A 13,909-nucleotide genomic window follows, 5' to 3' on the forward strand; every position below is an offset into this window, starting at 1 on the left:
AGGCCATGTGCACATTCATCCTTCAACCAACATTTATTGAGCACTTACTATATACCTGGCCCTGTGTGAAATGCTGACTCACAGAATGCTGGCAATTAAAATAGGACAAAAGGGAACTCTCAGGATTGATGGCAATGTCTATTTTAATGGGGTTGAATTTATATAAATGTACAATCCATTTGCAAAAATTCAGCAAATGAACACTTAATCTTATGCAGTTTGTTGTACATATATTTTATATCAAAAATTTGTAAACAAAGATTGAACTAATTCACTCTGAAATACTTTTTAAAGAGGAATTGATGCACAGCTAGATGGATAGACTTGTGATAAGTAGACAAGTAGAAGGTTCATGGTAGATGCAGGTGGTGAGTATAGGGGTTTTGTTGTAAAAGTCTTTCAGTTTTGATGTATTTGGGGGAAGTCTCGCAATAAGAAACTTTAGGGAAAGGACCTTCCATAACCATACATACCAATCCTCTCATTTATTATTATTTTAATTACACAAATAAAAACAAATACAGTCTACTTTTAACAACTAGAGGGAATTTGTTAAATTCTCTGGTCCCATGGTACACTCTTCTTCAGTGACTATCTCTGTTCTTGTCGGCTGTGTATATAGGTAGACACAAAACAATGTGTTTCCCGTTTGTTTTTGTTTTTTTAATGAATAATGCTCTCTATACTATTCTGAAAGCATATATTGGGGCTATCTCCATGTTAATTCATACACAACGCCTCAGTTTTAAATTTCTGGGTAGGATGTGCCCTCTCATTCAAGATGTGAGTCTTAGAAAAGAGGTCTTTTTTAGGAATAGTGAGTTAGGACTGCCAGGAGGCGAACCTCCTGCCCGGGGTCCAGGCCTGGACTCACCCAGCCGTAGCTCGGCCACCGAGTGAAGGGGGCGGGGCTAGACCAGGCTGAGCGCGGGTTGGCGGGCAGGTCATGCTCTGCCCCGCCCATCTCCCCTCCCATCCCTCCGCCCATCTCTCCGCCCATCCCTCCGCCCTACCGAAGGAGCCCCCTGGGCTCCCGCGCACCCGGACCCAGGAGGAAGTCCACGTAGCGCTTCCTCTTTTGTTGGCCTCCGGAGACACCGGGGGAAGGGAGTAGGGTTGTGAAACTGAACTGTCCCCTACCCCTCCTCCCCGGGGGAGATCCATCAGCTGGAGGTGGCCACGCAGCTGGGGGCAGAAAAACAACTCCGTGGACACCCCCAACACCCCCGTCCCCGTTCTGCTCCGCCACACCCCTGAGCAGGAGGTCGGCTGCCGCTAGGGTAGTACCTGGGGTAGGTGAGCTTCCAAGACCCGCATAGGGCAATCTCCCTGGTCACCCTCATGAGAAAGTCCCAGCTCCTTATCCGCTGCTGCTGCTGCCATCTCCAGCCTCCGGATGTGCCTTGTCTTGCCTAAGGCTTCAGTTCAGTTCAGTCGCTCAGTCGTGTCCGACACTTTGCCACCCCATGAATCGCAGCACGTCAGGCCTCCCTGTCCATCACCAACTCCCGGAGTTTACTCAGACTCACGTCCATCGAGTCGGTGATGCCATCCAGCCATCTCATCCTCTGTCGTCCCCTTCTCCTCCTGCCCCCAATCCCTCCCAACATCAGAGTCTTTTCCAATGAGTCAACTCTTCGCATGAGGTGGCCAAAGTATTGGAGTTTCATTCAGACACCAACAAAAAGAAGGTTTGTGGTTCCTCAAACAGGCCAGTCTCCAGTCTTTGAAAGGCTGTAGTTTCTATCTTGAGGACCCTTTGCCATGACCTTCCACTGTTATCCTTTAAACCTCAAAGGATCACCTTCTCCAGGAAGTTCTCCATGATGCACCCCAGGCAGAGCCAGTGTCCCTCCTACTCGGTTCTACAATGTCATGTGCCTCTCTACCACAGAATTTTCCACTTCTGTGTCTAAGTTATTGGTCTAAGTTTCTGTCTCCCTAACTGAATTGCTTGAGGGCCAAGACTATCTTGTAAATTTTTGTCCTCCCAGCTCCTGGCTGCTTTCGGAGAGATTAAAGGACATGGGCCCCAGCCTTGCTCAGGTGAATTAACATAGAGAGAGCTGTAAAACAAGCTTGTAGAATAGTACAGAGAGTACATTAATTTTTTAAAAATATAACATGGTTATTTTTTTTACCTATGTGTGTGTGCATGCTCAGTCACTCAGTGGTGGGTGACTCTTTATGACCCTGTGGACTGTAGCCCGCCAGGCTCCTCTGTCCATGGAATTCTCCAGGCAAGAATACTGGAGTGCCTTGCCTTTTCCTCCTCCGGGGAATATTTCTCACCCAGGGATCAAATCCACATCGCCTGCAGCTTCGGTGTAGGCAGGCAGATTCTTTACCAGTGTGCCACCTACCTGTATTTGTATGTAAATATGTAAAGATAAGCCTGGAAGCTACACATAGTAAGCCCTTAATAAATATTAATAGAATTAATCAATGAATGGGTTTGGATCCTAGGCACTGTCATTCATCATTCTATTTGTTTCATTCATTCAGTTTCTCCATCTATAAAACAGTGTACATGAATAGTATCTGCATGGAACATGCCAAAAAAATGTAGAAGAGATAGACAACAAACAGGTTAACATAGATATGTATTAGAGTGCCTGGTGGCAACAAGTTCCCTGGAGAAAAATAAGCCAGGGCAGGGGCAGAGGTGGGCTTGGCGGGGGCAGCTAGAGAAGGTGGAGACTGGAGGAGTTTTTTAAGAAGAGAAGTCAAGGATCTGCTAGGGGCTGTTGTGAAGTTCTCATGGGCTAAACTTCTCAGATTTTCATTTGCCTTTCTTGCAAAATGAGGGCAACAGTGACCTCCTGCCTGGGAGGGTGTAGCTGTGAAATGAACACTGGCTACTTGGCAACTAAAAGGGGAAATATCTGGGCCCTGAAATAATCATTGTGGCTCTCTTCCCCATCCCCTATCCTGCTTTGAATGTAGAATAATCAGCAGTTCCCAAAGCATCTGAAATAAATAAAATGCAAATATTCCTGGAAATAGGAAAATATGTTTCTGAAAGAGCAGCCCTCTGACCCTCTGTAAAGTGAAGCCTTCACTGTTCTCTAAGACTGAGCCCTGTGTCATGTCCTGCCATCAGCGTCTCTCTCTCTCTGCTCTTCAGTCTCCAGGGCACACTTACTAAGTTTGTGTAGTTGTTACAAGCACAGCTTTTGGAGGCACACTGGAGGCTCAAAGACCTGGGTTCGAATTTGTTCTTGGCTGTGTGACCTTGGACAAGTGTCTTTACCCCTCTGAGCCATCCTCTTATAATCATCCCTGTTTCAAAGAGATTAAATGAGATGATGCAAGTGAGGGCACAGTAATGAGCTTGAAATGCAATGATTCAGTGACCTGGTGAGGTCAGCACTCTTACCATTCCACTTCACAGATGAAGAAGCATGGACAGAGAGGAGTTGCGTAACTTGACCAAAGTCACAGCTAGTGAGAAGCAGTCAGTCCAGTCTCAAGTGCCTTTGCTTCCATCATTCCTGCCCTGCTGGCCCCAGTGTCAAGTGCACAGACAGAACCTTTTGGGGCTCTTCATCCCCTAAAAATCCTACCCAGCCTCAATTCTATCTTGTCCATGAAATCTCTGATATTTTAAATGACTTTACTTTTGAATAATTAATATTTTTTGAATAATTAATATATTCAGGTGGTTCAAAATTCAAGAGTACCAAGGGTATACTAGGACCAATAAGCCTCCCTCTCTCCTTTCTCATCCAGTTACATAGTTCCCTTCCCTGGAAGAAACCACAGGGGCTGTTTCTTACGTGTGCCCTTCCTGACTCAGCCCCGGCATGTGCTGGTAAATTCCCATATCTTTGTTTTCTTGTTCTACACACATAGAAAAACATAATAGAAGCTGTTGTGCACCTCACTCCCCTCCACTTACACACTTGTTCCCTATTAGTACATAGAACTTTCTTCATTTTAAAAAAGTATTATTGAATTAAAATCCACATAGTCATCCATTTAAATGTACAATCTAGTAATATTTCATATGTTCTCAGAGTTGTGCAGCCATTAAGACATTTTCATTACCTACACCCCCCCACAAAAAGCCCTGTACCCATTAGCAGTCAGTCCTTGTTTCTTTCCACTCCTGCCCTAGACAATCACTAACCTACTTTCTGTTTCTGTAAATTTGCCTATTTTGGATATTTCATATAAATGGAATTATACAATGTATGATATTTTGTGACCAACTTCTTTCATTTAACAAATATTCAAAGTTCATGTGGTAGCATATATCAATACTTCATACCATTTTATTATCAATACTTCATACCATTTTATTGTCAAATAATAGTCCATTGAATGGATATAGCACATTTTATTTATCCACTGATGGACATCAGAGTTGTTTCCACTTTGGGGCTATTTTTTATGAATAATACTGCTATGAAAATTTCATTTACAAATTTTGGTGTAGACATACATTTCAGTACTTTTTGGTAGACACCCTGAAAGTGGGACCACCTGGAAGTGGGTTCCATGGTAACTCCATGGTAACTTTTTAAGGATCTGCCACACCACTTTCCAAAGGGGCCGCACCGTTTTACATTTCCACCATGATACATACGTAAAGGTTCTAACTTCTTCGTGGTCTTATCAACTGTTGCTATTATGTGTTTATTCTTATTAGCCATTCTAATGGATATAAAATGACATCTCATTGTGGTTTAATTTGTAGTTCCCTAATGGCTAATGTAGGGATTGGGGGCAGGAGCAGAAGGGGACGACAGAGGATGAGATGGCTGATAGCATCACCGACTCAATGGACGTGAGTCTGAGTGAACTCTGGGAGCTGGTGATGGACAGGGAGGCCTGGCGTACTGCGATTCATGGGGTCGCAAAGAGTCGGACACGACTGAGTGACTGAACTGAACTGAATGGCTAATGTTACTAAGTGTTTTTATGTGCTTATTAGCTACTTGTATAGCTTCTTTGGAGAAATACCTATTTAGATCTTCTGCCCACTTTTCAAGTATGTTGTCTTTTTATTATTGAATTATGTTGCTTAAATATTTAGGCTACCAGTACCTTATCAGATGTATGACTTGCAAATATTTTCTCCCTTTCTGTGTGTTGTCTTTTCATCTTCTTGGTTGTATCATTTGCAATACAAGTTTTTACTTTTGATGAAGTCCAGTTTATCTATTTTTTCTTTTATCACTTTTGCCACATCTAAGATTGCTTTGCCTAACCTAAGGTCATGAAGATTTAATTCTAAGAGTTTTATAGTTTTGGCTCATACACTTAGGTCTATGATACATTTTGAACTAAATTTTGTGGGTGGTGTGAGGTAGGGATTCAACTTAATTATTTTGCATGGGGATATCCAGTTGTTCCAAAACCATTTGTTGAAAAGACTATTCTTTCTTCCCATTGAATTGTCTCAGTACCCTTGTTGAAAATCAATTGGCAGTCAATGTGAGGATTTACTTTTGGACTCTTAATTCTGTTCCATTGATCTATATTTCTACCTTTATGCCAGTAACCACACTATCTTGATTACTGTAGTTAATTTTTCAGTTAAAAAGAGTGAGTCCTTCAGTGTTTACTTTTTCAAGATTGTTTTGGCTGTTCTGGGTTCCTTGCATTTATATGCAAATTTTAGGGTGAACTTGTCTATTTTTATTTTTTTAAAAAGATACCTGGGGCTTTGATAGGGATTTGGTTGACCATTTGGGGAAGTATCACCATCTTAATATTAAGTCTTCTAGTCCACAAAGGGATGTCTTTTCCATCCCATGAGATGACTTTATTTAGGTTTTCTTAAGCTTCTTTCCAGAATGTTTCTTGGTTTTCCAAGTATCTTGCACTTCTTTTGTTAAATTGATTCCCAAATATTTTATTCTTTTCATTAATATTGTAAGTGAAATTGTTTTCTTAGCTTTATTTTCAGTTTGTTCACTGTCAGTGTGTAGTTTTTAAACATCATTATTCCTTTGACAATTCCTGGGCACTCCATTACTGTATTATCATTTTTTCCCAGCCCTCAAATGATAGGCATTTAGCTTATTTCCAATTCTTTCCTGGTAAAAAGTGGTGCTGCAATGACTTTTCTTGTGCATATCCATGAAGTTTAAGGCATCTGAAAATGATTGAGAAAATATCTACAACTGTCGATTGCCACTACCCTGGCCCGTGCCACCATCATCTCACCTTTGGAGCATAGCCTCAGCCTGCTGACTGGATTCCCTGCTTCCCCCGGTCCCTCTAATTCATTCTCCTCCAAGCAGCCAGAGAGATCCCATTAAAATACAAGCCAGTTGTGGCTTATTCCTCTGCTCAGAACCCTCTGATTGCTCCCAACCTGTGTCAATTAAAGTTTAATATCAGGATGTTCATGGCCTTACAGTCTGACCTCACACCCTCTCCAACATCCTCTCCATCATTCTCTTCTGTGCCCATTCTATTCCAACTACACTGACTTCCTTGTGTTCCTTAAACACATCAAGTGCAGTCGCACCTCAGGACCTTAGCCATTACTATTCCTTCTGCCTGGAACACATTTCCCCAGACCATCTGTTACTCACTCCCCCAATTCAGCAGGTATCTGCATACATGCTCCCTCTTCAGAGAGGGCTTCCCTGCCACTCCGTCTTGGGTCACACCATCACTCCTTCCCCACCCCTGCTACCTTGCCGCTTGCGTTGCTTTATTTTTCTTATAATCCTTACCATCCTTAGACATAAGATGTCAGTTGACTCTCACAATGATTCACTGATGTAAATACTATTACTATTCCCACTTGACAGATGAGGAGATGGGCTCCGAGAGGTAACTCAGTATGTGCAAGATCACTGAGCTGATAAATGGCAGTGTCAGGGTTTGAACTCTAGTCTGACTTCAAAGATGCAGTATTTAGCACCATTTCTTGTGGTCAGCTATATTCCCCATGACAATGAATGAATGAATGCCTGAGTAGACAAAATGTTTGCTATCCCAAATACTAGTAAGGCAGTGTTTTGGGGTAAAATTTGTAATTGTATCAATGTTCTTTCATGCTAATATGAGTTAGAGGGGAAATATTTTTTTAATCACAAAGAACAACAATACAAAATTGACAAGGACATGGTAAAACTGGAAACCACAGTGATTTCCATCACTGGTGGGAATGCAAGGTGGTATAATTACTTTGAAAAACACTTTAGTTTTGTATTATAAAGTTACTGACCCAGGGATCAAACCCGGGTCTCCTGCATTGCAGGTGGATTCTTTACTGTCTGAGCCACCTAGTGGGAAGCTTAGTTAAACATGTATTTACTATATGATACAGCAATTCCAGTCCAAACCATTTAACCAAGAGACATGAAAATGTATCCACGCCAAGACTTGTACATGAATGTTCATAGCAGCTTTATTCATGTAACAGAAGCAACCCAAATATTCACCAGCAAGTAAATGGATGAACAAATAGTGATACATTTGTACTATGGAATACTACTCAGCACAGTAAAAGGAAAACATACTAGAATATGAAACAACGTGGAAAGTCTTAAAAGCAATATGTGAGTAAAATGAAGGCCAATTTTACTCACAAAAAGAAACATATTGTATGATTGCATTTATGTGAAATTCTAGAAAAGACAAAGTTAATCTATAGTGACAACAAGCCAAACAATTGTTACCTGAGGAAATGAGTGGGGAAGTTGAATGTATCAGGGTATAAAGGAACTTCTTGGAGTGATAAAAATATTTTATATCTTGATTAGTGTGGTAGTTACATGGATGTCTACAGTTGCCAAAACTCATCAAGCTGAGTATTTTAAATGGCACATTTTATTTATAAAATTATGCTGCAGTAAAGTTGATAGGGCCTTTGGGAACACATACGTGATTTTCACTGCAGCATTACTTTAATAGCAAAAAAAGAAATTGGAGAAATTGGCTATTAAAAGGAGAATGTTTCTGCTATCATTGGTCCTTTGCCATCAGAGTGGCAAACTCAGAAGATGTAGCTGATGCTGGCAATGACACTCTAACATCCCCAGAACCTGCATCTGTCTTCTTAGAGACTCTCTCTAGTGACTAGAGCATGCATGGGGCAGGCCAGAAATGTTGGAGAATTAATATCCAGCCCCACCCGGAGCAGCCATGGGGTTGCAAAGAGTCAGACACTCGGTAGTGACTAAATAGCAGCAGGAGCAGCCCTCATCCAATGTCTGACAGGAGCTGGTGTATAAATGCCCGGACTGCCTCATGTCTCAGGTGGGATAACTCTGTTGGGTTCACTCCCCAGGCGTGATTGAGCTCCAGGAGCCCCCAGTTGGAGCTCGCTTGGTAATGCTTTCCTGAGTGGCTTTCTTCCCTTCTCATTCACCCACTCCTTTACCCGTGTTTTCTGCACCTTCTAAATAACCAACTTTCACTTTAATCTGTGTCTAGGGTCTACTTCTGTGGGACTCAGATTAAGACCAGCAGACGATACCTAAGGTACAGTCAAGATACGGGGAAATGGTGGAGAGGAATCCAAGCAGCAGCCATTTGGTAAGTTTCTGTCATTCTTGGCAAAGCCAAGTCTTAAGAAAATGCTCACATAGGTTCATAAGGGGACTCATGTCTTGATGTTCACAGTGGCACTGCTTATGGTAGGGTGAAGCTGTGTGCCATCTGGGTGTCTGTGACTAGCGGAATGGATAAATAGACTGTGGGGAATATAGACAATGACCTTCAGAACATGGCTAGATATAAACAGTATCTAGTGATGGACTGAAAAAAAAAGTACAAAATTGAGGTGCTATCCAAGAAAATTAAACACACAGTTAAAACAATATCTGCTTTTTAAAAGGCATACATGTATTTAAGCACATAAACCAAACACATAAGAGCAGGGTCATTCTTTTTCTTATTCATGGTTCTGTCCCCCTCCATCACCACCTGCCATCCCCTGTCCCCGCCACAGGGGACCTTTGATCATGTCTGGAAACATTTTTGGCTATCACAGCTGAGGAATGGGGCTGCTACTGGCATCGAGTGGATGACATCGGGGAATTCTGTTCAAACCCCTGCTATGCACAGAACAGATCCCGACAACAAAGAATTTCAGGAACTAAATGTCAATAGTGGGGCTGCCCAGGTGGCTCCGTGGTAAAAAATCCATCTGCCGGTTCCACCCCTGGGTGCGGAAGATCTGGAGGAGGAAATGGCAACCCACCCCAGTATTCTTGCCTGGATAATCCCACGGACAGAGGAGTCTGGCAGGATTACAGTCTATGGGATCGCAAAGAGTCGAACATGAATGAGCGGCTGAGCAGGCACACAAATGTCAATCAATGGTGCTGAGGTTGAAAAGTTCTATGTAGCTCAGCCCCAGCATAGTGAATGAACCAGTGAATGGGATATGGTGGGAGTGGGTGGGGCTACAGAGACACTGTAGTGTTTCTGTACATTTTTGGAGGTGTGTTCAGCAGGATTTAGGGTGACAGTCCATTTCCAGGAGGAGATGGGCTCTGCCCTTGTCTGGCCCTGGGCACCTCTCATTCATCTGCGGCCTCAAACTGTACCCTCCAGCGCTATTTACTACCCCCTCAATTTTCAAGCTCCTCTGAGCTACCGGGAAACCGGCCAGGAGTGAGTCAGGCTGGTTCCTGCGGGCAAAAACTTTGCATGGAGTTTGAATAGCCAGGGCCTGAGGAATGGAAACCGCAGACCACAGAAGGGCCGGGCAGGCTTGGGACACAGTGCTCGGGAGGGGACTGGGCTAGAAGGAGGCGACTAGAATGGTGGGGAAATGGATGGGAATGCTTGGGGGAGGAGGGGGAGAATCCTGGGAGAACGAGAAGGTAGGCTTAGGATCCTCCCAAACCGGTTTAGAATCCTTTGACTTGTGGGATCAGAAACCTGGAAAGCGGGCGTTGAATCTCTGAATGGGCTGGATTAGAATCCTGAGGGGAGAGGTGGATTAAAATCCTATGTGAACAGGTTGGGATCACCCAGGAGTGAGATTAGAATAGAATCCCTAGGATTAGGGTAACAAATCTTGAGGGCTGGGTTAGAATCTTTTTATGAAAGAGACTAGGATCCTTCACTTGCTGGATTAAAATCCTGGGGGCAGAATTAGAAACCTCTGGTAGGTGAGGTTAAAATTCCTTCCTAGGTGAGATTCAAAATCCTTTGGGGCAGAATTAAGATCTCAGGAGGAGAAGATGGGGTGCTGGGGTTCTCGGGAGGGTGGGGTTTAGAATCGTTTGGGACAGGGTTAGGGCACTGGAAGGCGGGATTAGAATACATTGGAGGAGGTGTTAGTTTATTTGGGGATTAGGACCTTGGAAGGACCGGTTAAAATTCTTAGGGGCGGGTTGCCCTTCGGGGACGAGGTAAGGATTCTTGGAGGCAGAGTTAGAAACCTTGGATGGGCGGTGTTTAAAAAAATCTTTAGGCAGCGGGATTAGGATCTTGGTAGGTGGGGACAGAGATTGGAGTCCCTGGGGTGGGGTCAGAATCTCCGGGGCGGGTTTAGGACACTTGGGGGCGGGGTTAGCATCGCCCCGGGCGCGGCTAAGGCGCCCAGATGGTCTGTGGGCGCCACCGAGTCCCTGGTTCCGGCGGGGACGCACCGCCGAGGCCTAGGGGCGAGTGGAAGGGGACGCGGACAGTCCAGCGCCAGAGGGCTCCCTCCCCTAAAGACGCACGGCACCGAAGCCCCTCGGAGCGCATCCCCAGCCTCCTCTTGAAAGTCAATCCATTTTCCCCTAGCTCTCGAGCGCCCCGGGACTCCGGGGGCTGCCGAGCTGGGGGGGCGCTCGAGCTGCGAGGATCCGGGCTGCCCGCCGGAAGAGGAGCGGGCGCCCAGGTGAGTGCTTCGGATCCGGGGGTCAGGGGACACCGGCCCTCTAACTCGGCCTGACGGTCGGGTCTTCGGGCTGCTGAGGGCACCCAGGGTGGTGAGCCGCGTAGGCTGGGGCGCAGCGGAAAGGGACCGTCGAGGGAGCGGCGGACAGGCGGCGGGATGCGGGGACCGACCCGCGGGGAAGGATGTCCGCATGAACAGCCGAATGGCCCGGCTGCAAACCTGGGAACGCGGAGGGTGACTTTCTGCCTGAGCCGCCACTTCCCTGGGCCATCCAGGTTCCTCTTCTTCAAGAGACAAAAAAAAGGGGGTGGGGGGGAGCTTCAAGGAGCCCGAGAGGGGAAAAGCCCTTACGGTTCCTGATGGGGCTGGGTGACGGTCACAGTCACGGCGGCTTGGCAGCCATGGTGGGGAAGGGGACAGCTGGCCGTAGGCGTGACAGCGCGAGCCACACCCAGGCAAGGTTGCAGCTGGGTCGGTTCGCTCGCTGGGTTCCCTCCTCCTCCCAGCTGCGCCCTGATCCCCAGGCGGTCTAGGTCGGACCCTGAAACCTCCTGGACAGACTACAGGAGGATGCCTGGCCCCTCATTTTCCTCCTGTGAGACCTTGGACAAGTCACTCACTCTCCCTCTTTAAATTCCAATTGCCTCATCTGTCAAAGAGGGCTCTTAGGTCTGTCTTCCCAGACTGTGGTGAGAGAGTATATTGGAGGTCATGTGACTGAGTTTGGGTCTCCCAGGTGGCGCTAGTGGTAAAGAACCGCCTGCCAGTGCTGGAGATGTGAGACCTGGGTTTGCTCCCTGGATCAGGAAGATCCCTGGAGGAGGGTGGAGGAGGGCATGGCAACCCCCTCCAGTATTTTTGCCTGGAGAATCACATGGACAGAGGGGCCTGGCAGGCTATAGTCCACTGGGTTGCACAGAGCCGGACACAACTGAAGCGACTGAGCATGCACTCAAGTGACACTTTAGTGCAGTGGCTGAGTAAGGGGTTTTGGGTGGCCAACCTGCCTGTTGGACCTTGGACAGAGGATGTGGCCATTCTGTGCCTCCGTTTCCACAACTGTAGAATGGGGATATTTGAAATAATGGCTACTTCAGAGGATCTTTTTAAAAATGTATTTATTTATTTATTTGACCGCGCTGGGTCTTAGTTGCAGCATGTGGGATCTAGTTCCCTGACCAAGGATCAAACCCATGCCCCATGCATCGGGAGCTCAGAGTCTTAGCCATTGGACCACCAGGGAAGTCCCCATAGGGTTGCTTTGAAGATTAGATTGAGTTACTGACAGGTCTAACTGCTTATTGCCTAACAGGTCTAACTGCTTAATATCCATTAACAACTGTCATAGCTATTACACGGAGAAGGCAATGGCACCCCACTCCAGTACTCTTGCCTGGAAAATCCCATGGACAGAGGAGCCTGGAAGGCTGCAGTCCATGGGGTCGCTGAGGGTCGGACACGACTGAGCGACTTCACTTTCACTATAGCTATTACAGTCTAGCCTGGTGGTTCTCAAACTTAAACAGTACATAAGAATCACCTGGAAAGCTTGTTGAAACACAGATTTTTGGGTCTTGACCCCAGAGTTTGTGATTCAATAGATCTGGCACAGGACCTAAAGAATTTTTATTCCCAGATGATGCTGTTGCTGCTGGTTCAAGGGCCACACTTTGAGAACCACTTTGGCCAGCACAGAGAAAGGCCTCAAAAGATATCAGTTCTCATCATTGCTTTCTCTGCACTATCCTTTTTTTGGGGGGGAGGCGTTAAATACAGAAAAGTGAAGAGAGTAATATACTAAATATCCCAGGAACCCAGCACCCAGAATTAACAAATGTTTGCATTTTGTCACGTTTGTTTCAGATTTTTTGAAAAATAAAATTACTAAAAGTAACAGATAACATTGAAGCCTCCCTACCCGATATCCATCTTAGTTTTGTTTCTCTCCCTCTCCAGAGACAATCTCTATCATGAATTGTAGCTCTTCCTGTCTGTGCCTTTAAAAATGCATTACATATATATGTGGGTACATAAACAATACATAAAATTGTCTTTCGTGTTTTAAAGATCTACATAAATGCTGTCTAACTGTGAGATTCTGCGGCAGTTTCATTTTCCCTGCCTTGTTATCATTAAGTTGTCAGAATCTAGCCAGAATAAGATACAGAGCTCTACTTTATTCTAAGTGGAGGATTCCAGGAGGGTACCGTCCTGCCCTACTTCTCATTCCCCCCGATGTTGAACATTCAGGTTGATCCTGGGCTTCATGACAACAAACAGCACTGCTGGGGCCAGCCTGGACGTGTGGTCTTGGGCTCACGTACAGGTGTTTCTAGGGGGAAACACCGAGAGGCTGAGTGGCTCTCCCAAGGGGCAGCTTTTGTGTATGAGGAGGACTGAGGCGTGGAAATGTCACCCAGGGGGTCTGGGGCAGAGAAGAGACAAGAAAGAATCGGCTCTGCTGACCTTCCAGCTCCCTCTAGATCCAGGGCCCCTGTCACCTGTTCTCAGCTGCAGGAGGGCAAAGATTCTCCTCCGCCTTATTCACTGCGCCTGACATTTAGTATATGCTCCAACAATAGGAGCAGGCACCTTTTTTTGTTTTGTTTTGCTTTTCAGTTTTTTTGGTTTTCTTTTTGCCTCCCCTCACAGCTTGAGCAATCTTAGTCCCCCAGCCAGGTATTGAACCTGGGCCCTCAACAGTGAAAGCGCAGAGCCCTAATCAACGGATAGCCAGGAAATTCCCAGAAGCATGAATTCTTTAAAAAAATGTTTGGGTAGCAAATGTTTTAGTTTATTTTTATTGTCTTCTTTTCTGTGCACGTTTTATTTAACATAATTAATAAAATGCTACATATACAATTTTTATCCCACTTATTTGCTCAGTGTTACATTGCAAGCATTTTTCCATGTCATTAAAACATCCTCAAATTTTTAATGACTGAGTAATGGTCCACTGTTTGGAGACACTATAATTTGTTTTAACCATCCTAGCAAAGCACTTTTAGGTAGCTTGCAATTTTTAAAAAAATATTTTGATGTGGGCCATTTTAAAATTCTTTATTAAACTTGTTACACTATTGCTTCTGTTTTGTGTTT

General features: G+C 45.1%; 1 protein-coding gene across 2 annotated transcripts in view; it reads left to right on the forward strand.

Moving 5' to 3' along the window:
- Positions 1-10,504: 10,504 nt before the first annotated feature.
- Positions 10,505-13,909, forward strand: part of HCK (HCK proto-oncogene, Src family tyrosine kinase) — a 46,922-nt gene continuing 43,517 nt past the window's right edge. Inside the window, exon 1 of one of the 2 annotated variants that reach the window (XM_070801477.1) lies at positions 10,505-10,810. The gene's annotated coding sequence lies outside the window, so the exon portion shown is untranslated. The remainder of the gene's footprint in view (positions 10,811-13,909) is intronic. The other variant, XM_019972232.2, reaches the window with a different exon arrangement.

This window comes from Bos indicus, chromosome 13 (genome assembly GCF_029378745.1).
Source record: "Bos indicus isolate NIAB-ARS_2022 breed Sahiwal x Tharparkar chromosome 13, NIAB-ARS_B.indTharparkar_mat_pri_1.0, whole genome shotgun sequence".
NCBI lineage: Eukaryota > Metazoa > Chordata > Mammalia > Artiodactyla > Bovidae > Bos > Bos indicus.